Consider the following 23,718-nt stretch of genomic DNA (forward strand, 5'->3'; position numbering starts at 1 on the left):
ACTTTTCAGCTGGTACCTTCTGGGTGATGAGGTTTGAGAAACAACCCTTTGGTCGCTATTGCAATATTGTGAAAATGTTGTTAGATGATATAAGAGCTAAATCACATAAGCAGAGTAAGTTATCTCTCAGCTATCTGTATTCTCCTGTATGATTCAGACAGTTACCAAAAACGTGTATTAATTCTCTGAGCAATACTGTACACACTGCAAGGGAAATGCTCCAGATGGAGCTGCTCGAACTTACATGAGCATATTTCCCTGTCACAGAAACCTTTAAACTTACTCCTGCTTAAGCAACACCGATGGCAAAAGCTACATTGCCTGCAACAGGCGTGGGAGCAGGTCAGTAATTCCAGGTTATGATAAATAGGCTATGCTGTATCTCTGATACTGTTATTGCTCAGGAGGCAGGTGACCCTTTGGTTGCTTTCTGGAGATATGTTTAAATTTCATAAATTGTATTATTTGCCATATAAACCATCATAAAAAACATAGGTATGTAACAGAGACAAAGGTGTCTCTTTCCAGTGAAGCAGTGTTGCGTCATTTTATATTACCACTGAAGGAACAAACCAAGTCTTAAGAACAGTAGTTGGCAGTATTTCTATTAAATGGCATTAGCCAGTAATTTCTAAAAATGGCCTGTTAATTACAGCAGTCAGCCCTTGCAGGCAGCTCTATTTTACATGAGCACGATCCAGTTTCCAGCCACCAGCAGAAGGCTGTAGCCTTTCCTTGGAGTCGAACAAGGCCACCTATTACCAAATCCCTTTCCAGGGTAAATCTATTATCACTGTTTTTTTCTTTTAATCCTGACACCGCCAAATGACAAATTTAAAAGAGACAGTTTACTTGCCACGGTGGTGAGCGAAGGCCTGCCGGCTCGGGTCCAGGGCGCCTGCCCGGCTCCGAGGCAGCGCAGCGGCAGTGCGGCGGTGGCAGCGCGGCGGCAGCCGGCCGAGCCAGCCTGGCGCGAGCAGCGGCGCCGTCCGCTGCTCCCTGTGCCCGGCTCCCTCAGCCCGGCAGCGGAGCTGGTCATGCCCGCCCTGGACCCGGCACCGCGTCGCACATCCAGCAAGAGGGCTGGCAGAGGGCGCGCGGCCGCGGCCACGTCCGCCCGTCGCCGGCCCGCAGCCGCTCCCGGGCGCCTGCTGGCTGCAGGGCCCGGCCGAGGAGGTCGCTGCCTGCAGCAAGGCTTTAGCGTCTGCCTGCACAAACTCCTCCGCGAGCGCACCGAGCGGCAGCAGATAAGGCTAAGTCTTTCGCAGGTAACTCTAACAGTGGCAGGAAAAAGTGACATCTCTTTTGTACCGATCCCTTTGACTAGCTGTAATTATCGCTGCTATTGTTAGCGCTCTCTTGCAAGATCACCTGAGGCTCCCTGGCGAGCACCAGGCCCCACGGTGCTCAGCGCAAATCCGTCCAGACCCCTCCAAAAATCTTACAGTGCAGAACGCAAGTGACATGACGGTGGGGAAAAGGGATAAAACCAAATGGATACAATTAGCTTAGGCACAACTTAGTCATCCTCTTCTTGGTATAATTATAAAATGGACAAAGGTAGCACCAGCTAACCTCAAATGCCCTTCTAGCCATAATTAATTATATTGCATAATAATGGTGTCGGTTTAAACATTGTTTAAAACCCATGCTTTGCTCGAAATTACTGTACAGCCACACTTACGTCTTGCACAACAGCCTAATACATAGCAGTGTCATTTTATTGTGTCATCTGCACATAGGAAAAGCTCTTGACCAAGGAGGAGTCAGTGGTACAGTGGTAAATAAAAGTGGAGAGATTCATCTCTCTGTGGTATATAAGGAGCAGGTAAATACTAGAAATGCCCAGAGTCGAAGTGGGTGCAGAGGGAGTGCCCTTTGCCTGCATTTACCCTTGACTACACCACTTAGAACAGTTGCATAATTGATACAATTGAACCACATCAGGCCTTTATTTATAGAACATAATGAAATGGTTTTCAACATCCTGCATGATGCTACATGGGCGATTGCCATATACGCATCCAAAGAGAATAAATAAAAACATTTCCCTAAGGTATTATGGCTCTTCACCTTCTCTAGTTGCATCCAGGACTTTATTTTGAGAAAAGGTCTGTAACGACTGTACCGTGTAATCCTGGCACTATTACACAGGTGTCCTTCGAAGGAGACCTGCAGCCATGCTGCTCCACAGTGCTGGAGTTTAAAGCTTCCCTCGTAGCACATAAAGCACTATATAGATTCGCTGAGCTTAGCGTGTGCATATACCACAGACTGTATGACATGGATCCCTGCATTGCTCTTTCTTACAGTTATTCCTTTTCCAAGTTCCATAACTTGTATTTGACACAAATCTGCATTGTCAAGAAAGCATACAGGCTCAATCTTGAAAAAAGAAAGGAAAAAATACCGGCATTTGGTATTTGCTGTCAGTGATGGAAGTGAGCCGTGACAGTCCCCTGATAAGGGCAAACGCCAGAGCTGGCCGCAGCAGCGGTCAGACCCGCAGGCACTCGCGGCCCAGCGCCCTCGCGGCGCCGTCGTCCCCCATCCCCGCGCAGCAGCCGCAGCAGCACATGCGCGAGCCGGCGCTGCCTTTGGAGAAACGTTACACAAAGCAAAACAAAATGCTGCTATTACGTTATCTTTTTTGGTACTCTTATTGGGAAAATACAGATAATTTATAAGTGTTTCTCCAGAGACATGGTTTGTCCATCTTTACGTGATGCTCTCCTATTCCTATTGCATCATTTGAGTTTGGCCTTTACTTACAACGCTACCTTGTTTTATGTATACGCTTTATAATTAGCATTACTAATTGCAAGCTTGCTTGCTGCCTTTGGTTGATTCTTCCAGAGCATTAGGTGCAAAAAGATCATGATTACTCAGTTCTTCTCAATTGCTGAGTGCATTTTCACAAGCTGAAAAGAAACCGTGACTAGGTTTTTAACTTACCCTCTGGTTGAGTTTTAGGTTATGCCCACCTGGTGTGCAGAAATGGTACCTTTTCAAAAGCGATTTGTTTTCATAATCCTCTTTTTCTGAATACAGCAATACTAATCACATCAGACATACTGAGGGAGTTCTGCACCAGTTCTTATCGTAGATTTTAATTGTTTTTTTTGACAAGTAAAACGTCAGCCTAGACACATTGTCATATTCTTGATCCATTTTGGAAACACAGTGCTGAAAAAAAATCCATGTATGTTAGTTGTTCTGCAAGAAAGAGCTCGTCATTTCCATATGTGCACTGCAAACTTAGACACAATGGTCCCATTTTTTCTTTAGTTAATTCAACTTTGCTGATGATTCAATGGTGTTTTTACAATGAAAAACTGGAGTAACGCAGCCGTGAATCAGGCTCATTGGCTCTGCAGCTCGCTATCTGCCGCGAGGATCCACCTACAGGTACAACACTATCGCACTGCACGTCTCCCAGCCTGCAATCTGTTCTGGCTTGTCAGATCATCATCGGAAAAGGATTGCACAGGTTCAAAATTAAAGTGTGTGCTGACTGCCATTTAGTCAATGGGAATACTCATGTGAACAAGATGAGCTGGTTTTAGCTTTTCTAATTACAAATCACTCACATCAAAATATCATAGCATAGGGTTACCTTTTTTTATTGCCGACGTTTTCATTACCTGTGGCTGCTGCAGAGAAAGCAGCACCGCCGCCACTTTCGCACGCAAGTCGCCAGCCCGGCCACGCGGGTGGCACTGTGCGGGTGGGCGACCCGGCGCGGCGGCCGTCGTGCCATGCGGGGAAACGGCCGGGCGCGCAGGGCTGTGGGCCCTCTCGCACCCTTCAACACGCCAAACGCTGGGGCAGCTCCAAGGAGGCACCGCGGCGCGTGCGCAAATAATGCTATTAAAAATAGTGTAATCAGCTTGTTGGGTTTTCTTCCTTCAGTGTGACCATTGCAAGATTTATTGTCTCTATTCAAACAGCCAAATAACCAATTTGCAATCTCCCCCTTCCCCTGTATGTCATTCCCAGTTTGTTCCCTCCCCAAAATCAGTATTAAAGGGCATCTCATATAAATCTACATTCATCTAGTGCCAGCAGATTTAACCCTCTCCCACTTGCACAAAAGAGGTATATTTACATCTCATGTACCCTGTGCTTCATCTGACTTAATTAAAAAATAGATCCCAGTTATACGATAGTGCAGACAGGCTCAGCAGGAAACGCAGCCAAAGGTCTGTTGAGTTGACCAAGAACCATTACGGAGGACACGAACAATTAACTAAGCGCATACATTTATTGGGGGCAGGAGGAGATGATTAAGGCGAGCTGCCTTTAGCCCATCGTCAGGCCAAGAGCAGGGCGCCAGCACATGCGTAGCGCAGGCAGTATAACTTGGAAAGCTCTTTTGCTTCAGCTGCTCAGTAACAGCATCATCTTGGGCAGCATCTCCGCGGTCGCAAGTCCTCGGCACAGCTCCGCTCTCCATTCCTGCACGGGACACGCTGCGCCTGGCTCGTGCCATCCCAGGAACCGTGGGCTGAACACGCCAGGCAGGGTGGTGTCGTGGAGGCGCAGGGGCCCCGTCTGCATGGAGGCAGCTCCCCCAGGCTTCGTGGGACTCGCATGGTCTTTTTCACCCCGTTGAAGGCTTCAACTGTGGGTCCTCCACCTGCAAACCACCCGGCTCTTAGGAGGCAACGGGTGTTCCTGCTTGGCAGTGTTCAGGCGGGAGGAGCTGGTGGCACCAGACTGAGGTGACAAGTGGGTGACACCAAAACAAGCTCCCAATCGCTGCCGGTTGTGGCGGAGGGGAAGGGGGGCCGTAGCCTGCCCAGCGTGCTCCTGGCTGCAGCAGTGGGGCTAGAAGTAACGCGCCAATGCACTGCAGAGCTGTTACGAGAGGACTGAAGGAGTCGCTCTCCAGTGACACCCATCTTCTAACCAGGGCTGAGCAATTGTCACTTTAAAAGAGATACTAGGCGAATCCAGAAAAAAAATGAAACATTGTGAGATAAAATAAGGAATGAGCCAAAAAAGACAGAATCTTACAATAATACTAATGTAAACACTGGTCTACTAAGAAATGTCAGCCTATATTTTTATCATGTAGCAGGGAGATTGTTTTTGGGAACTTCTGCAGAGTCAAATGAATTCAAAAACCTCCGTACCAGGTGCAATCATTAGTCAGTAAATGAATTACACATAATTATCTGCTTTGTATTTAATTCACTTGGCTTCCAGTTTCTTACTCTTCATACAGTGAAACTCTCTATCGCTCTCACACAAACACACTCTCCATGGGCAAGGAGGTTTTGGAGGGCTGCCATCGTCCTGACTCATGAATCAGACTCCATGATTTGGATGATATTTATCTAAGCCTGCAAACAAAGAAGATGGCTATGTGTCCAATGAGAGAATAATTATTGTTATTATGTTTATAGAGGAACAAAGTCGGGAGTTAGGACCCTGGGGGAAAGGAGGCAGGCGAGGAGAGCGGGGCAGAGGCAGCGAGCTGTAGGCGCTGTTTCGGTGCACGCATGCAGCCGGCAGTCGCAGAGCTCCCCGCGCGTGATTCACCTCCGCCGGGAATCGCCCAGCGGCCAAGGCGGGCGCAAGGCAGTGCCCGCCGCCGCGGGAGCCCTCCCTGGGAAACGCAGGACCACCTCCTGCCGCCGCAGCGGGACGCAGGCTGCGAGATCTCTGGCAGCGGCCTGCCAAAGGGAGTTGGGGTTGGCACTAAACACGCCAGCCGGCTCCGCCGCTGGGAGGCTGAGGCCGGTGACACGCCGGTCCCGGGGCGAGCAAAGCCCACGGCTGCTTTGGTCGGCACCACCGAGCCCGCAGCCGCCAGCTGCAAGGCACTTGGCCGCACGCAGACACTGTACGTTCTTTCTCATACAGAAACCAGCTGTATGCTTACATCCATAATGACTTTATTTTAACTAGAGAGATAAAAAGAAAAGAAAAATAGTAATTTCCATATGAGAAAAGGCCTCCTTGCAAGTTATACAGCAGCTGCCACAGCAGGTCGTTAGAAATAAACACGTTCTTGGGCACTTCCCCCGGCCTCGTCCTGCTCCGGGACTTCAGTGCACTCTCGGTGCGGGAGCCCCGCGCCGCTGCCGGGGACCGCTCCGGGAGCCGTGACCGCGGGAAGACGGCGAGCGACCCAGGCCTGCTCTGGCTGGGTTTGGGCTCTGCGCGCTTCGAGTGGGTAGTGACAGAGGAGGCTCTACCTATTCTTTAAGGTTACTTGTAATGGGCGATAAGTTTGGGATAAGGTGTAATTTGAATCCAGTATTTCTAAAACGCACCTGCCCCTCTAAAGCCTTGTTTTGCCAGGGACTTGCAAGAGTCCCCTGAACCCAGCGGTCACCCCGCACCGCGCCGGGAGGGCGGCATCGCCCCTCGCACGTGCCGCCGCCGCCGAGGCAGGCGCCTGCACGGACGCGGCTCCCCTTCCTCGCCAGGCTCGCAGCCGGCACGCCAGGCCTTACCCGGGTCACGGCTCTGTGCGAACCTGTACGGCGGGATAAAGACTCGCTGCTTTTCTTCAGCTCGCCGCCACCGAGCAATGGCCCGCGCCACCGCAGCCACGGCTCCATCATCGGAGCCCTAGGAGAATGCCAGGCTCCGGGAAGTAAGCGCTGCTTTGGTTTGTGGTTTAAGGCCAGACGGGCATCCTCGGGAAAGGCCACAGCATTCCTGCCGAGAGAGAGCTGGAAAAACTGTTATTTACCTCCATTAACTCAGCTTAGGACTGGTAAAGTTTGAGACATCTTGCAACTATCTCTAATCACCTGCAGGTTAACAACACACAAAGCAGGACAAACAGTCAAATAAAGAAGTTAACGGGAAATAACGATGAACTTTTAGAACCATCCTACAGGGGAGTAACCCGTCCTGTTATAGCTCATCCAAGACCAGTGTGAAACACTTCCAAATTTTGCCCTTGTTACTGGAAGGGAAGCAAAACCAATATAACCTGTATTATTATCAATGTTGCAAAAAATACCACTAAAAATGCAAGATAAATAAGCTGATGTCCCTTCCAAACAACCTACTTTTAGCAGCAAGTTTTGTCTTGCTGAGTGTTTTAACTGATGATTAAATCCATGTTAATATCCTAGGAAGAAACAGGGAAAGGATTAGAATAAATACATATTGCCAACACAACAATATGCAACTGTATTTTGGATCACAAAGCATTTCTTTGGGGTTCTGCGCTGCAAGTGCTGGCTTTTTAAAGCTGTAGTAAATCTTCCTTACTTAATTCCCATTTCAGAATAACTTAAATTTTCTGGAAAAGGCTGATGAAAAACATCTAAGTGCCAACATTAACCTCCCAGAAAAAAGAGCTTTATATAAAAGCAATCCAAAATATTACTGAGACAACACTGGCCACAACAAGAAAAAAATGAGGTTCTTGGGGACCTAGCAAAGCTGAGGAGTCCTTGACTTTCTCGATCTCACAAAATTGGTGTGTAGCCTTGAGAAAGCCAGTTTACCTGTCGGTGCTCCAGGCGCCCACCCGTAACATCAGTATAAAACAGCCGCCTCACCAGCAGGCAGTGAGAAGCAAAGGACATTGCACTGGTTACCCAAACTCAGAGCATTTCTTAGCCCACATTTTGCTTTGAAGATTGCTGCTTCTAGAGCAGATTACTTTAGAATGGAAAAAGCACTTCTGTGGCCTGAAATATGTTTGTTTATTTATCAGTTTGCTTATTTATCAGTTGGGCTAATAAAAATACTACTGCTCCCCCAAAAGTTGGTCTACAGGCGTTTCAAGACCCTCGAGTGGTGGAGGTGAACAAAAACATGCAGTGCGTTACCAGGTAGGTAGAAAAAATAGCTTAGCACAAGACTTCGTAAATATTACTGAGTGACAACACTTTCTGCATCTCTCTTTCTCTTCCTCCCAGATACACATGCTTTATATGATTACTACAGGGAAAAAAACCTGAAATGGTAGTACCAAAGCCCTCTCTTGTTCGCAGTCCCAGAGAAAGAACTCGATGAACTACTGGACCAACCAGAATGCCACAAATACTTCTCTCTGAGCTGGCTGACAGAAAACAGCCAAAAGAACAGGGCTATAAACTGCTTCTTCATTATAAATCACTGCGTTTGGCACACCTGTGCCCAGCACACCTTGGGGCTGCTGCTGGACATAATGTGCCTTTATTTATTTATTTTTTTAATATTGCAACATGGATGGCAGCTGGCTTTGTACACGTGAGCATGGTCACATTGTCACACGCGCCACAAGACCACAGTGCATTCATGCCCTTCATTGTCAAACCCAAGGAGGTTTCTCAAAAATGTTGTGCTGCAATTGCCTGGTCTTACTAAGTGCATGCGGCAAGGCTCGGGCACAGCGCGATGCAACACGGCTGTGCAAGCGGCACGTGTCCAAACGTCGCAGCGCGCGGGCCAAGCAAGGCCAGGGCCGTCTGCACCTGTCTGCAGAGCTGTACCCGATGCGAGCTTAAATCAAAGGGGAGTCATTCGAGTATTTTTTCAGCACTGTACAAGAATTTAAAATCAGGTCTGTTTTCAGTGTGAATAATGTCATTTTGGTGCAAGATGAGTGTGAAAAAATACATTTCAAGTTCCAAGAGAGGCATTCTTCCCAGCTGACAAACTGTTCTATGTTAACAACGTTATAAACTGCAGTCCGTGACAAAAGAGCAGATTTAGTAGCAGAGATTTGAGATGAACCTTACAGTTGCTGGACTTCTTGAATTATACCCGTGCAGCTAGCCTCGTATTTTACAGAATGATTAATAGCCCATGCTTGCAGGGATTTTACAATTCTTTTTCTAGAGATATTCAAGTAATTTAGAACAGGAATATTGTTTACCAGCCCTGGGAAGATCACATCGTTGGGCTGTGCTTGTGTGTGCTCTGGAAGGCTAGAAGGGGACAGGGAGACGGAATGGAAAGAACCACATCCTCCTCTGGATCACAAATCACGCCTGTTTGTACCTGAAAGATCATAAATTTATCTGTTTGCAGAGTACTGGCATGTAGCCTGGCAACTTCCATCAAAAGATGTAGCTCTGCTGCACTGCACCTCTCAGTGTCAAAGGTGGCATCTTTAGCATGCAAAGAAAAGCTTTAAGATCATGCTGATGGTAACAGAAAAAACAAACGATTAACCTCTAGCAGTGCTCAGCGTGCCCGTCCCGTCAGGTCACCAGGGCACTCTCTCCCTAGACGTCGCAGAGCGCTCTGGCTCCCCAATTTCAGTATTACTGCACGTTGTCCTGTTGCACAAGACAATAAGCTCAAGCTTTGCTCTGGGACAAACGTACGAATTCATATTTTGGTGATGTGAAGCAACCTAACCCTGGCCTTGCGGCAGTTCCACAAACACATGTAAAGTGTCCTCTGAACCAGGGAGAATTTGGCTCTAAAAGCTAATAGCAGGACAGGTCATGTCCCTTACGTGCCCGCCTGTGTGGCTACAACTCCCCAGCCTTCCCGGCCTCTTCTTGTTGGATAGGGAGGAGAGCCATAACCTGGGCTCTGTAAATTCATGAGAACGAATCCGCCACAACAACTAGTGGGCACGGCGGTGAAATGCAACCTTTTCTGTAGAGCCCATTCCTGCCCCCTCCCTTCTTCCGCCCCACGCAGAAGCACTTTGTTTATAACAAACTAACCCCATTTACAACTGTTTTGCTTGACATATGGGTCCTAGATAGGGAGAAATAGCGAAAAGGAGGCAAATTTAACTCAACATGTGAAACTCCCCACTGCAGTGGGTGTGGGAATATACTGGCGAGCGCTTGGCTTTACAAGAGGAGGAGGATAAAAGCCAGCTAAAGAGAGGAGAGAAGCTGGGCTGGGCGGGAGGGGCAGAGGAAGATTTTGTGAGCGCCTTGGAGGAAACAATGGGAGACGGGGAAGGAATTAGAAGAACCACATCCTCCTCTGCATCGCAGCCCTGCAGTTTAAGTTACTCCCTCATGCTGGACCAACCCATGGTGTCCTACTTCTAACATTGCTCCCCTGGGACTGCTGTGGCAAAGCTACATCCCATTAGATGTATCTAGATCAGAGACCATTAGGGCAGCAGTTCTCTTAGCATTTTAGATCAAGCCTCCCTCCTTCTTTCCAAAGCCAAGCCAAGCAGCCGAGCCCTCCCCAAAGCTCCCCCCAAATCCTCCAGCTGGGACGTCCTTCCCTCCCACCCTGCTTCCCCGCAACTCCTCCTCGGGGAAGAGGCACACAAGGAAGGGACAAAGGCGAGATGGCATTTCTGTGCATCATCTTGTACTTATGTCCTCTCCTCTCACCTCTGCCTCTTCCCTAAGTTTCTTCAACCCCATTTAAGAACTGCTGCATGTCTAATAAATGACAGTAGTGGTGCATTTCCATCAGTCCTGTATTCAATAATACAGTCATACTATTTATAACACTCACCCTTTTACACCCTTCATATGTTCATAGCATTTACAATCGTTTACTGTTTATTTCTCCCAAAAGCAGTGCAAGGGAAGCAGGGATGCCAGCACTAGCAGCCCCACTTAGTAGATGGACCTGACAATATAGATAGGATAAAGGTTATCAGCAGCACCCTCCGCATTTGAGTGTCCAGCATGAGGTCTTTTGCTCTGGACAACCCAGAAATAGAGGCATCCACAATCAATTGTTCCCTTCAAATAAAAAATGCCTGCAACTGATCATCTAGCAAGTCAACTTAAGTGCTCTCAGCCATGTACAGTGAGCAAAAATGGTTTAAAAAATGCATGTATGTCTGTATGTGTATATATATACATATTTTCATGAGGTAGAATTGGGTTTGATTTTTCTTCAAGAAGCTTTGACTGTGGTCAAAGTATCTATTTGAATGTCTGAGTTTCCCTGTTTGGAAGGCAAACTGCGAATGTCCAATTTCACTGTCTCCAGAGACTGCAGAGGAGCCGTATCCCTCCCTCCCAGCACCCGTGAGAGCGCTGGGCTGGCATTCAGCCGGAGAGACCTAAAACAACCTGAGCACCGCCATCCTCTCAGCTCTCTGCAGGTCCTCCAGCTCTGAGGCCAGACCACAATAAATAGCACTGCTACTTGGAGAGCTTCTGTTGCCGCGAACAATGCCGATACGAGGGGACAGGTTGCACACTTGGAAGTGTACAGAGTTCTTCAGGATTTATTTGTTCACTCCAGAGAGAAAGTGAGTCATGAGAAACCTTAAGGTGGAGCACTCAAAACAAGGAGTGTATAAATGATTAGCAAGGGAAGGTCAGCACTAGTCCTTCAAGTCTGAGCATGTCCCATTGTTGACGGTACATAAATAATACTAGCTGGATGCCTGTGGTTGTAGCACGGCTATCACACTTCTAGTCTCTTACAGGTCTCTGACTCACATGTTATCATCAATGAGGCTGATCTAAGTTTTCTTATAAAAAGGTAGTTAAGGTTACAGGAGTAAGCTGGTAAAATGGGACTCACTTATTCAAAAGACCCAGTTTCAAGTCAAAGCTGCAGGCTTAACAGAAGACAAGCTTTTTAAAAAAAAGAAAAAATAAAAACCTTTATTACATGGAAAGCTAAATGCAGGGATGGAAGATGGACCTGAATTTTACTTGCCCTCACGCAACAATGCAATTAATCATCTTGTCAGATAAAATCTGATTGCAGAATCTTTATTAGCACACCGATGTAACCGAAAGAAAGAACACTGCCTGTTTTTTCAGACTGCAGCCGGAGTTCAGAGCATTTGCAGACAGGAAAAAAATCATCAGTTGACTTCTTTAGTGAGCTAGAATGATTGGCGATTCACTCAGAGATACGTGACAAGAACCATGGGACCTTCTTTTTTCTAAGATAAACTCTTCTATATACTCAATTTTACAGAAAATAGTCTGCAGGTAACACTCTTAAGTACACTAAATGTGCTAGATCTGCTGATACTGGTGACACCGCAAGCTCTAGCATACAACTACAGAGTATAGCTGTTCAAAGAACATAGGTTCTAGTATTTTCAGCTATATCAACTTTATATTACTATGAAGAAATCCAGGCTACTGCTGTACTTTATTATCCAGCTAAGACTGCTCTTACACATCGCTGGTGTAAAAATCTCTTGTAGAACCACTGAATACCTTTCCCACTGGTACTAAGCTTTTCTTCAGATACTCTACTAAATTTCTTATCAAGGATTGAAATGCGAGAGATGAGCTGCCTCACAGAGATTGGGCAAATCCTTAAAGATGCTGAACAACAGAAGCTTTTGTGGAACATGAAGGTATATGATGATATACCTTTATCTGGTCTTATGCTAAAACATACATAAGTCATTGCACAGAGATCTGCATCAGATTGTACAGTATCTGGCTGAAAAAGCAATTTTTCAGCATGTTTGCACTTAGAAATTCAAGAGCACAATCCTATGCAAACCAGCAATTATAAGCAATGCCAGGAAAAGCTGTACATACACATCCAACAGATAACATACTCATCAGTCTGCCCTTTCTCAGGGAGCTTCTCCCACGTGTTTTTGTTTCACCTACGCTCAAGCCAAGACACTTTGAGCCTTACATCCAAGAAGACATTTGGCTGAAAGACAAGGAGGGCACATTCAGGACTGATGCAGTGACACTAGAGGGTCTAGTGACACTGGAGGGTCACCATACAGATGCTAAGCCAAGGCCAAGTGTCCTCAGTGAGTTGCAGTGGACAAGGTGGATGGGGCATCCTGTGCTGGTGCCCTGGAGAGACCGGGCAGTGCTGGGTGCTCTCCAAGGAAGGAGTATTGCCAGTCCTTGTGAGCAATGACACCAGAGCGGGCTGCTACAGCTCAACAAAACTAGCAAGGCCATGTAAAAAGGGGCACCCAACAGTCACAAATAGTAGCTGTCCCAACTGTTCCCCTGTCCAAATCCAGACCCACCGAAATACAGGCTCCAAGTGCCAATGTTCAGGCACCATGTTGCCCCCAGCAAGAGAAGGATAAAGGCCCAAGGGAACCACGGCGACTGCCTGCAGCAGCTCTGCACCCCTGGACAGCGGGGACTGGCCAGAATGGGGCTGTGCTGAGCATGAAAGTATCTGTGGTTAAATGGCTCCTGTCTCAGCTGGAACATGGCAGATGACAATGGGGTGAAGCCACTACAAACCTGCATGTTTGCTGGTGCCATCCCTGCCCCTCCTTGCTCTCAGGCAGAGGGAGGCAGGCAAGGTGACGCTCCTGCCCTCTGACTCTTTTGGTAGGAGGCAAGAAGGATGTAGTCCCTCTGCGTTCAGGTAAGGAGGCTATTTGGCCATGTTTTCATATGCACGTGCTTTCCAGTCTCAGGGCCTCCTCTCCTGCCTTACCAGCATCTCCTTTTCAGCCTCTACTTTCTGTCTGGGGTAATTCTCTGCTCCTCTGGCAATAACAGGGCTCATGATTTACTGATTGTAGAATAAAAACACAAATTTGAATTTTAATAATGATGGTTAACATTGTAAAGAACTGTACTGAGGTTCAATTAAATCATTTTGCATTTTTTTCTGTTTACATGCATCTATAGTTATGTGTCTTGACTTAACATGATATATTTGATACATACCCCCCTTTGATTTGAGAATCTTAAAATATTTTATAAATAAACAGTAACTGTGGAGTAAAGAAACTTCACTCTGAATTGTTTTTACCCCTCAGGATAACTGAAATGCAGGGGATGTATATATCTTCTTTGGGGTCCATGTATCAGACAGGGACCCCAAAAATTCTCATGCTGAACTAGCTGAGGAAAGAAACGAGTATCTTGCTTTGGTAACTGGATGCCAACTTCTCGCCTGTCAGACAAGTTTAACTAACACTTGACATTGTCTGGCTTGGGGATTTTATTTTTTGCTTTGTGATCAACAAAAATAATAGAAAGATCTTCGAAAAATAATAGAAAAGATATTTGAAAAATGCCAATTATTGTACTAACAACAATGCGTGAAGCTGGGAGATAGAATTTGTTTTATTTGCATACATGGGGAGTGGCAGAAGGAAGCAGCACTGCTGAATGGCCAAGTTATCATCTTCAAGTTATAAGATCCTCTTCTAAGCTACTTCTTTTTAAGAAATGCTACATGCTAAGTTTTTCCCAGCCATATCTTTTTTCAGTATGTCATATGCATATTAACTTGTGCAGCAATACGGTTAGGGGAAAGAGAAAAAACCTAATTGCCTTATTTAGATAGCTGAACTTATGAAAAGCACAAAACCTAACCTGATTTGTAAGTGTTGTGTATGGACTAGGCCCACATATGCGCGTATTGCCTGGAACTGTATTTTTGTTCTGCAGTTCTACAAGCACAGTGAGTGCTGAGATCATGGGCATGCAGTTTACTTATGCAGAAATAAAATAATGAAATTCAGTCTCTTGTCTGTTTTCCTCTTTGGAAGGTGTTACAGAGTGCTGCCACTTTCAAAGCAATTGTCAGTGAAATTGTGTCTGCATCTTTTTGTGCACAACAAAGGGATGAGACAAGACAGATTAAGAGTTACAAGCGAATCAGAGGTTTGGCAGCCACTTCAGATCACAGAAAAATGTCTTGATCCAAATATTCATTTAACTGAATAAATAAGCAAATTAACTACCTACTGCTATCATTCTTTGTCAGTCTGATCATCATGCTTATGTAAAGTATATGAATGCCTTTTTATATAGAGCAGAAAAGTGTTTGAGAGAGGAGACCGGTGACTCACAGTTGCTTTACAATGAACTATGTCGAAAAAGGATGTTTAAGTGTGTAAGCTCAGAACTGCTCTCCCTGCATTACAGAGGCACACAGCTATGACAGGGCTGATCGCGAGCACAAAGCCATTCTCTGAGAAATTCGTAACAAAATCCACGTGTTTGTTCCTGTCAAAAGACATGAGGAATAACCCCAAAGCTAACCAAGCTGTTTTCTTCTGGCTCCTTTGATATTCTCTAGTATCTCTGGGCCTGGGTCAAAGCCACAGAGGTCCACCCGAGCCTTCCCACTGACTTCTGTGGGGCTTGGATGGGACCCGCTTGTTACCAGACTTTGGCGCTGACCTTAGTCGGTCATCTGGTCTCCCCGGCTCTTCAGAAGGGGGAATAGCAGACCCCCCCAAAATGCGAGGGAAGAATTCAGATTAAGCCTGTCTGAGACAGGTTTCAGTACGTTTTTTGAGATAACTGGCATGGCTTCAATATCCAAACAAAGGAGTGATGTCTCGGCATGATTTCCCAATGTGTGTTTGATCAGCGCCAAGTGCAATAGCAGGAGGCTTCAGGCAGAATCACTGATTTAATAACAAAAAAATTAGAACTGTGATTGGATTTGATATTTGACCACATTTCTTGCCCTGTCAACTTTGCTGATATACATTACTGTTCCATTTTTCTGAGAAAATAGGAAATAGGGACATACCTCAAAGGTGTGACTTAACGCTTGAATCTGCTGCCCTCTGAGCAGCTGTCTGTGCAGACGTCTCAGGCATAAATCTTCTGTCATCCTGAATGGCACAGAAGGCGTCACAGTCATTCCCAGGCTTGCTAGCAGAGCCTCATAAAAACTCACACCACGCATTTGGGTCCTGATCCAGGACACATCATACCTAAACATTTCTCTCTACAGATCAGCAGCGTCTGTTCTGTTCTCCCGTTACCTGTGTTCCCTCCTAATCTGTGCAAAAAACCATGAAGCACAAAGGGGAAAAAGTCAATGAACGGTCCATTTATTCAGTAAGACCCTACACACAAGACAAAACAGCATGTGGCACTCAGGATAACATCAAAACACAGCTACGCTTAAACATGGTGAATCTTGGTGGGTTTTGAAACTAAAGAAGTAAAACTAGGAACTAGCAAAAATTAGAGGAATAAGGTACAGTTTAATAACCACAATAAACAGCTACTGACTGTGCGGTAGTGCAGAGGTTTCCATGAAGCCATGGACTTCGCAGAGCCTGCTGGGAGCATTCAGCACTATCTTCTCAGGTGAGCAAGCAAGAGGGCCCTTTCGCTTCAGTAGGAAAACTGGGGAACTCCTTTATTCAGACCTAAGAAGGAAACATCTTCTGCTGAAGATAAACCAGAGCAAACACAAGCAGCCTGCCCCTCTGCCCCAGCGTGCAAGCCTGCAGCCATGAAGAAGGTGCGTCCCAGCACCAGCCCCCCAACACCTCTGCATCTCAGCAGGACCAACCAGCCATTTGCAGAGGCGCTCTGCCGTCAGGCTTTCACTGCTGCTCCTGAAGGGCTGTTGCTGCTTGAGGGGAAGAGGAGGATTTCAAAAAATCACATTTCTAGGCTATCACATTATTATGGGTGACAATTTTCATCATCCTTTTAAAAGGATGGTTCAATTGCCCTTTCAGGATTTCAGTGTATCTTGGTTTTGCTGTCCGGACTGAAAAGACTACAAACACGGATTTGAAAAATAAAGAGCTTGTTAACACCCTGCTGGCTTTAAGAGAAAAGCATACACATCTTCCCTTTGCGATTTTCATTTCTCAGGTCTGAACCCCATGTAGCAGGGGAGCCGCCAGTGACCGTAATGCAGAGTATGGCACATTTTCCAGTCACACAAATCCCTGCATTCACAGAAGTTTTTTGAAATGCAGGTAAATACTTAACAAAACTGTAGCTGGATAAACTGAGACTCTGAGAAATAAAATCACTTGAAAGTGTGGCTGCATGAGTGAAATACTGATATCAACATCCTATTGCCTTAAGTCAACCCAAGTATTACCACAGGCCAGGAATTGCACGGGAGGGCTCAGCTTGCTGCTGTGACTCCCAAGGCCAATTGACATTTCCAGGGTCTATGAATGTATTGGATGAGTTTTTAAATTAAAGAGCAATAAAGCTTTTGCCAGTTAACCCCCCAAAAAAACCTAACCAGTGATGCCCCACTGATGACTAATCTGCCATGTTTCTTATCCTCATCAGGCTCCTGTTTTGGTTGTTTTCTGTTTTGTTTTGTAAACTCAGATCTGCTAAACAATGCGATAGTACTTTTCTTTTCCAATCTCAGTATTGTTTTGTACTACAAGCTTCAGTGCCACTTAATACTGTGACGAGAAATAACACATTTACAGCAATGTATATTCCTTGTGTTCTTCTTCACTGCAACAATGACTCATTATTCAGAGTATGTTTATGTAATATCATAAATACCAATCTCTGGTATTTATGCAGCATAGTATTTACTTGGGCAAGTTGCCACATGCACTAAAGAAGTAAACAAAGAGCCATTCTTTGGAGGGTTAAAAAAGTCTTAAAATGAATCCAATTTTCCTTCATAAGGCACTCCTTGTTATTTTACCTAAAGTGGCTCTTTAAGATATACAGTATGATAAAACACACAATTCCTGGGAGACGTAATTATGGTTCCTAAGAGACTGGTGAATAAACAATCAGGAATAGAGTGTTTGTTTTCCCTAGCTTTTTCTTAACTATTAATGGAAGGCATTAAAAAAATGGGGAGGAATGTGTTGGGTTGATAAATGGCAAGAAAAGTTGAGGAGCACACTTCACTGAACACACAGGGTTTCTGCCTAAAAGCAGTACTATTTTATTGGATTGCAAATAATCCTATTTTGCAAATGCATTTGCGGTGGGTGTAAATACCACAGTGAACTCTTTGTGTGTTATATTTACTTTACTGCGTACATCAATGGCACAACGCATGTTCCAAAGTAAAGAGCTCGCCTTGTCTCACATTACCTTTAAGCATTAACACAAACTACTTCCTTCGAATCAAGGTGACAAAATCTTCTGCATTGTACGAAATGTGCTATATCTGACACAAATTTCTCAGGGACTGCAGAAGGACCCCATCGGTATGGCACAGAGCAATTGCAAATACTTTTCTAGCAAATCAAGGACACTGCAGTCAACACTACCCACATGTGGGCACCGAAAACCTAGATGACCACCAAAGCTAAGCTCAGTCAGCAGCTGAAGGAAACCCTTTTGCACTCTGCATATATCAGAAAGCAACTGAGCTGGGGACAGGGACTAATCATATGGGTCTCTATAACATTGCTCAAGTGATCAATCACCTAAAAACAGGCTCCCAAAGCCACCAGTCACTTCTCTGCATCAGTTATCCCTCCTGTAAATCAGACTGATGAAAAGCGAGCTATTCCAGCTGATGGTGTGAATCTTTCATTTGCTGTCATCAGTACTACTTAAGCGAGTGAGGGTCTTGGTAGCACCTTAGCGGGAGCACAGCTTCCCACCGCAGGCCCTCAATGTGCACCGGCACCTGCCACTGCAGGGTTTAACGTCATGAATATAACGACCACGTCATCATAGTTTAGCAGGTACAAATGTCGACCTCGCATTCCTCCTGTGCCAAGAAGGTGTCGGAGCAATGTATCACACTGCCTTAGTTAATATTCATTTATGATCTATTCACTTCCTTCAAAAATAAAATACCTAAAGTCATGATAAAGTCTATTTTGCACTGGAAGCAGTGAAGAACATGCTATGCCATGAGCAGTCTGAAGACCACTCAGCTCATGAGTTATGAGTTATTGCCTAACTGATGGGTGATATTTTGTCTCTTTCTCTCTGTATCCTGCACATACAGATTCGCAAATATGGTTACAAGAAAAATACATGCACAGGATGAATCTGGTCAAGCTAGTACTTGTTCCTGTCTTGAGGATTTATTAGAGAAGTGAATAAACATGCTTGTTGTGGTAATTAACCCCATGTAAATCACAAACCCTGCCTTTATAGGGTTTTGTTTGTGCTGCTGTCACTAAGAGCCATTCAGTGTTTCCAAACTGGAGGGAGGCCTGAGGTGAAACCACAGCAAGGGAAGGGAGAAGATGCATAAAACGGGGAGAAGGGGGCCCTGAGCAGGGGGAGCCCGGCAGCAAAGCCAGCCCCCATCACTGCTCCGTCTCCTTCAAGGTCCAGAAAATAGAAAGACAGCAATAATAAAAACAGGCGAATCCTAGAATCTCTGGGCAGTCTCAGCTTGGTAACAAACTTTTTTTAATCTAAAAAAAAAAAAAAAAAAATTTTACTTCCAGCCTCTTAGCCTGTTCGTGCGAGGCCTGTTCCCCTTGCTGAGCCGAACAGACCCCAGGGCTTGGCTGGCCCTCGGCTGCCCTCGCCTGCGTGTGGGGCATGTGGGACCCAGCCTCAATGTTGCACGGCAGCCTAACGAGGAACTAATTTTTTGTATGATGCTGGTTAGCAGCTCCTCGGCCTCTAGACAGTCCCTTCTAAAGTCTACTGAAATCAGCGGGAATCTTCTAATTGATTTTCAACAGACATTGGATCATATTTAGTATTCCTAGAACAGATACGTCGTGGCAGTGATAATTCAGTCCTCATGCCTCACGAATGCTCCCTTATCTCTTCCTTAGCGTGCAAGAAAGGTGGTTCTTTGGGTCCATCCAGCCATGTTTTCTTCTGCCACTTAACGCCATCAGTAATGGAGGCCTATGTCTAACAGGCAATGCCTTCTGTCCTGTAGCAAACAAAGCCCTCCAACTAACTAGCGGCAGTGTGAGGCCTTCTAAGAAAGTCTGAATTGACACTATAATGCTGACTGAGTGGATACTTCAGTAACTTGCTAGACCTCTTGCTGTATAGAGCATGCAAATGATTATGGTTAAGTAATAGTCACACGGAACAAGATAGTCTCTGTGCACACACTTCTATTCACTTTGGTAAGGAATGGCTGATCATTCAAAGATGCCTTTCACTTCAGGCCACTTCTTACTAGAGGAAGCTTAATCAGCTAATACCCGGATTGATTGTTTTCTCTAGCCACCCAGCTGGGAGCATGCTAGAGAATCAAAAATATAAGCTCTCCATAGGTCACTACTGTTTGTGAGACAACTACATTTCTCCTCTCACACTATGAGCCCATCTTCTTTTCTGGCTACACTGAAGACAAAACAATCACCCAACAAAGACAGCACAACACAGCAAAACTGAAAACACATTTAGCAATTTGCATACCTTGCATGCCATAGAACACCCCCAAATCCTGGTGGAAATGTGCATAATATGCCAGACATCTTGAACCCAGGAACTCCCCTCCCCATAATCCCTCGGGATCGAAAAGTTTCTGATTTTACTCCAGCTTCCCCATAAAAGCTTCATTGTTACTGCAGCCCAGCCTTTACCAGGAGTCATGGCATTGGGCCACAGCCTCCAGGGACACTCTCAAGCTGCACAAAACAAGTTTTTCCAAACAGTTTAAGTATTTCCCAGCCCAGACTCTCACATTCTAGTTGTTTGTGCAGGGACAGTAACCCACCAAGCCCTGCCTAAAATACTGGTTGTTTAAACTCCACAGAGACATTTTTACTAACATTCCTTACTGCTGTAACCTCTTGACCATTTAAAACTACTATTAACGGGCAGACTCCATAGGCCTAATGTCAAGGAGTCATCTCCGCTGCAAAAAAGCAGCAATCAGACAATAGATGCATAATTGTTGCTTCCTTTGGACCACTATTTCAGCCAGTAATTTCTTAGTTTAACTGTACTTTGCAGCAGTCCATGAGATACACAGGGTCAACTGAACAGCTCTTAGTTGCAATAAAGTTTCATGATAAAAACTGGAAAATCTGTTAGGTGAAAGCTCCAGGGCTCAACGGGACTCAGTGCAGTGGGCACTGGAGGAGATGCATCTCTTAGAAGGGCCTGGGCCAGGCTACAGGCAACGGCAGCCAAAGGTGCAAGCTCAGCGTGTAGCTCCCTTGCTTGGTGCCCCCAAGCACCCCAGAAGCACGGGAAGGTTTTCACGTTTCTGAGAGTAGGTGTCCAAGCTCCAGTGCAGAGAGTTCACCCTCTTTACTAAGCAGGCAACACCGCAATGGAAAGAAGCCATTGCAAAATTGCTTGTTGTACTTAAACTTCCCATCTGGGAGCAAGGGGCTCCTGGTGTTTGTGTCAAGGGCACAAACAGGCCAGATGCAGAAATTTGATAGCAGCAAGTAGAAACTGGAAAAATGTCACCAGGTCATTCTGCTGCTGCCATTACAGTCTCTGAAGGGGTGCCTTTCTCACTGCTCATTTGCAAGGGGACACCATAGTCACATACTTCACGGAGATGGCTTGGCCTCTCCTGTCTCCACCACCAAGAGTGAGAGCCTTCCCTTCTCCAGCAGGTTTCTGCCAGCCTCTTGGATATGTTTTATATGAACACCTACATATCAGGATCTCCTTGCTCACAGTGAAGGGCTGATGGCCTGAAATACACTGCCTTCAGGGATTTGACGAGAGCGGCAACTTCCCACAAAGACAAGCTGCCGTCACTCGGCTGACTGGTGGCAATGTGGGGCAATGCAAGGCAGCCTGCACCAGTCCTGGCAGGATGCCACTGAACAGCCGAGCTACTCCTTGCCCCTGCAAGGCAGCAGCCCCCAGCCCCACTTACATCACAGCCAGACCCCACTGATATTGGGCACCTTCCCCTCCCTCTAGACCTGATGAAACTAATCAGGGCACTCATTTGCTAAATTAGCACTAATTAATGAAGCATTAGTTAACAAAAGGGCTTGCTATAATTCATGGCTTCTGATCATAATGGACTTCTTTCTCACCACTTACGAGGCACCTGCATCTCTGCCCTACGCCAGGAAGGCTGAAGCAATCCAAAGTCACATGCACAGGTTGGAGGAACGCTCCAGCCACGCTGGCTCTGCTTCGCTGAGCGGCTCACAGGAGAAAAATAACACCGATTTGAGTCACCACTTAGCACCATCGAGTGTTTGGTAGTTTTTAGTAAGCAGCCCTTCAGAAGGCGGCTTTTAAATGGCTTGCTCTGTAAAGATGATAAAACAAACAGAATTGGAGCTAAAGAGGCAATTTTGGAGTGCTCAGCACCAGGCCAACCTCTGCCAGGGCATTGAGGCAGGTCCTTAACGAGCCTCCTTGGGCAGGCAAGTGCCAAGTAGGCAAAACCTTTTTACAGGTGTCTAAATACACACTGTTATTTGAGGAAATAAAAGGCTTTAAAATGCACTCATGAATTCAGTCAGGGGGGCCTGTGTTTAAGGGTCCTCAGCCATCAAATCTTTATTCCCATGGACTTTGAGAGATTTTTGGATAGGGATCTAGACACTCAGACAAGGCAGCTGCCCTCCCAGCACGCTGCCAAGCTTTTCACTTTGTGAGAGTGGCAGAGTTCTCTCCTGTTGGGCAGTTTTGGAAAAAAAGCATATAATGCAGAAGCATCTAATACCTTGGTAAGGCCCTTTGGCTCAGCTTGGTCTAGTTTGCTAACATGAGCACCATAATTACAGGGCTTGTGTTTATCTCGAGAGTTCCTCGTATATGTAATAGGAGAGGATAATTCATTCGGCGCCTATTAGGGAAGACCAGCCGTAAACTGTCCAGGGCCAGGCACTGAGCCTTTCATGCAGGTGGGAAGTGCTCCAAAAGCCTTTGGAAACCTGGTGCAGGCAAACCTGACTCGTGGCGAGGTTCTGCTGTTCCAGCTTGCACCTCTCTCTCTTCAGCCTTACCTGGACCTGCTGGCGAGGAGGAAGAGGAGACTCAGGTAAGCTCCCTCACAAGGTTACTCAGCACCACTACAGCCGGGAGAGCTGTCCCTTCTTCCTCGCCTTCCTCCAGCTAGCGACGCCTTGGCAAGCCTGAAGGTGACAACCTGGAAGGGACTTGCCCAGCAAGCCAAGTCGGAGAGGGCTCCTGAGGGATGGTCACCTCAAACTGACCTGAGAGCTTGCCGAGGCAGCACACAACACAAGGAAGGAGACTCGCCTGTGAGCGTGGCTGTTTGCACAAGGGTTCTTGCCAGCATAACCACGTTGCTCAGAGGCGCGCTCCCTTTCTCTTTCCTGACCAGTGCAGCTATGCCTGCAACACTTTTAAGTGGAGACTGAGCCCAAGTCTTGGAGTTGGTCCTTCGCATTGTGTGTGCCCAATGGCACCATCTTGTATTGTCTAGTAAGCTGTATCTTGCATCTCCTGTCACATAGGCTGAGCCTCATAAAAGCTTACTAGACGCAGTATGAGCCGTCGACTGGGTAATGAACAACCCTGCAGAGAGGGTCTCTCTCCTGGCTGTGGCCTCCACAGGGGCTGATGCCTTGCTCTTGTTTCCTGATGTTTGCTGAAGCTCTGCACTGAAACTGTCCTTGCTCCAGACTCAGCAACACTCACTGCTTTTAAACACTGATTACAGCTGTTTTAGATGCTTTGAGACAGCAACAAACCAACACAGAACAGCTGATACAATTAACTGATTGGAAAAGTAAGTTCATGGCATTTTTTTGGCCTAGAAATATGTCTCATGTTAATGCAAACATACTACCAGAATTCCACTAAGTCTTCTTCCAAAACTGTTTTATACCCAGTACAATAGTACTGTGGAGCTGCACCACACAATTACAGCTGAGCAGGCTATGAAGGTAAGTGAGATACTCTGCAAAGCCCTGAGGGCTCTGTGCCCAGGAGGCTTGTTTTTGAACATGCACTGCAAGGTCTTCTCTTTGTAATATAGTGAATTCCTGGCCTTAACATGGGGCTATTGCGTGGGGGGACAAAGTGATGGTAACAGCTCTGCAGTGATTACTGTCATTGGTCAAATGGCAGGGTGGTAGTGTTACCAGGAAGGTTGGTGCCTCTTTCTTGACGCTTTTATGGAGTTTCTGACAATTGTTTAAGACATTTAATTTATGAATGTCCCAAGTGAGATTTTTACTTCCCAGAGGACTGAAACATTTGAGCTCTTGCACTGAATTGCTGGCTCTGTTGAAGACCAAACCATGCGGCTGCCTGGGAC

At 46.1% G+C, this 23,718-nt stretch overlaps 1 long non-coding RNA gene across 1 annotated transcript; it reads right to left on the reverse strand.

Annotated features, from left to right (window-relative positions):
* Nucleotides 1-6,678: 6,678 nt before the first annotated feature.
* Nucleotides 6,679-15,985, reverse strand: LOC106483373 (uncharacterized). Its single transcript, XR_001292370.1, has 4 exons — nucleotides 15,852-15,985; nucleotides 15,548-15,615; nucleotides 15,361-15,445; nucleotides 6,679-6,689 (listed from the first exon to the last, which is right to left on the reverse strand). It is a non-coding gene; the product is annotated as an uncharacterized lncRNA (long non-coding RNA).
* Nucleotides 15,986-23,718: the final 7,733 nt, after the last annotated feature.

Source organism: Apteryx mantelli, chromosome 10 (genome assembly GCF_036417845.1).
Source record: "Apteryx mantelli isolate bAptMan1 chromosome 10, bAptMan1.hap1, whole genome shotgun sequence".
NCBI lineage: Eukaryota > Metazoa > Chordata > Aves > Apterygiformes > Apterygidae > Apteryx > Apteryx mantelli.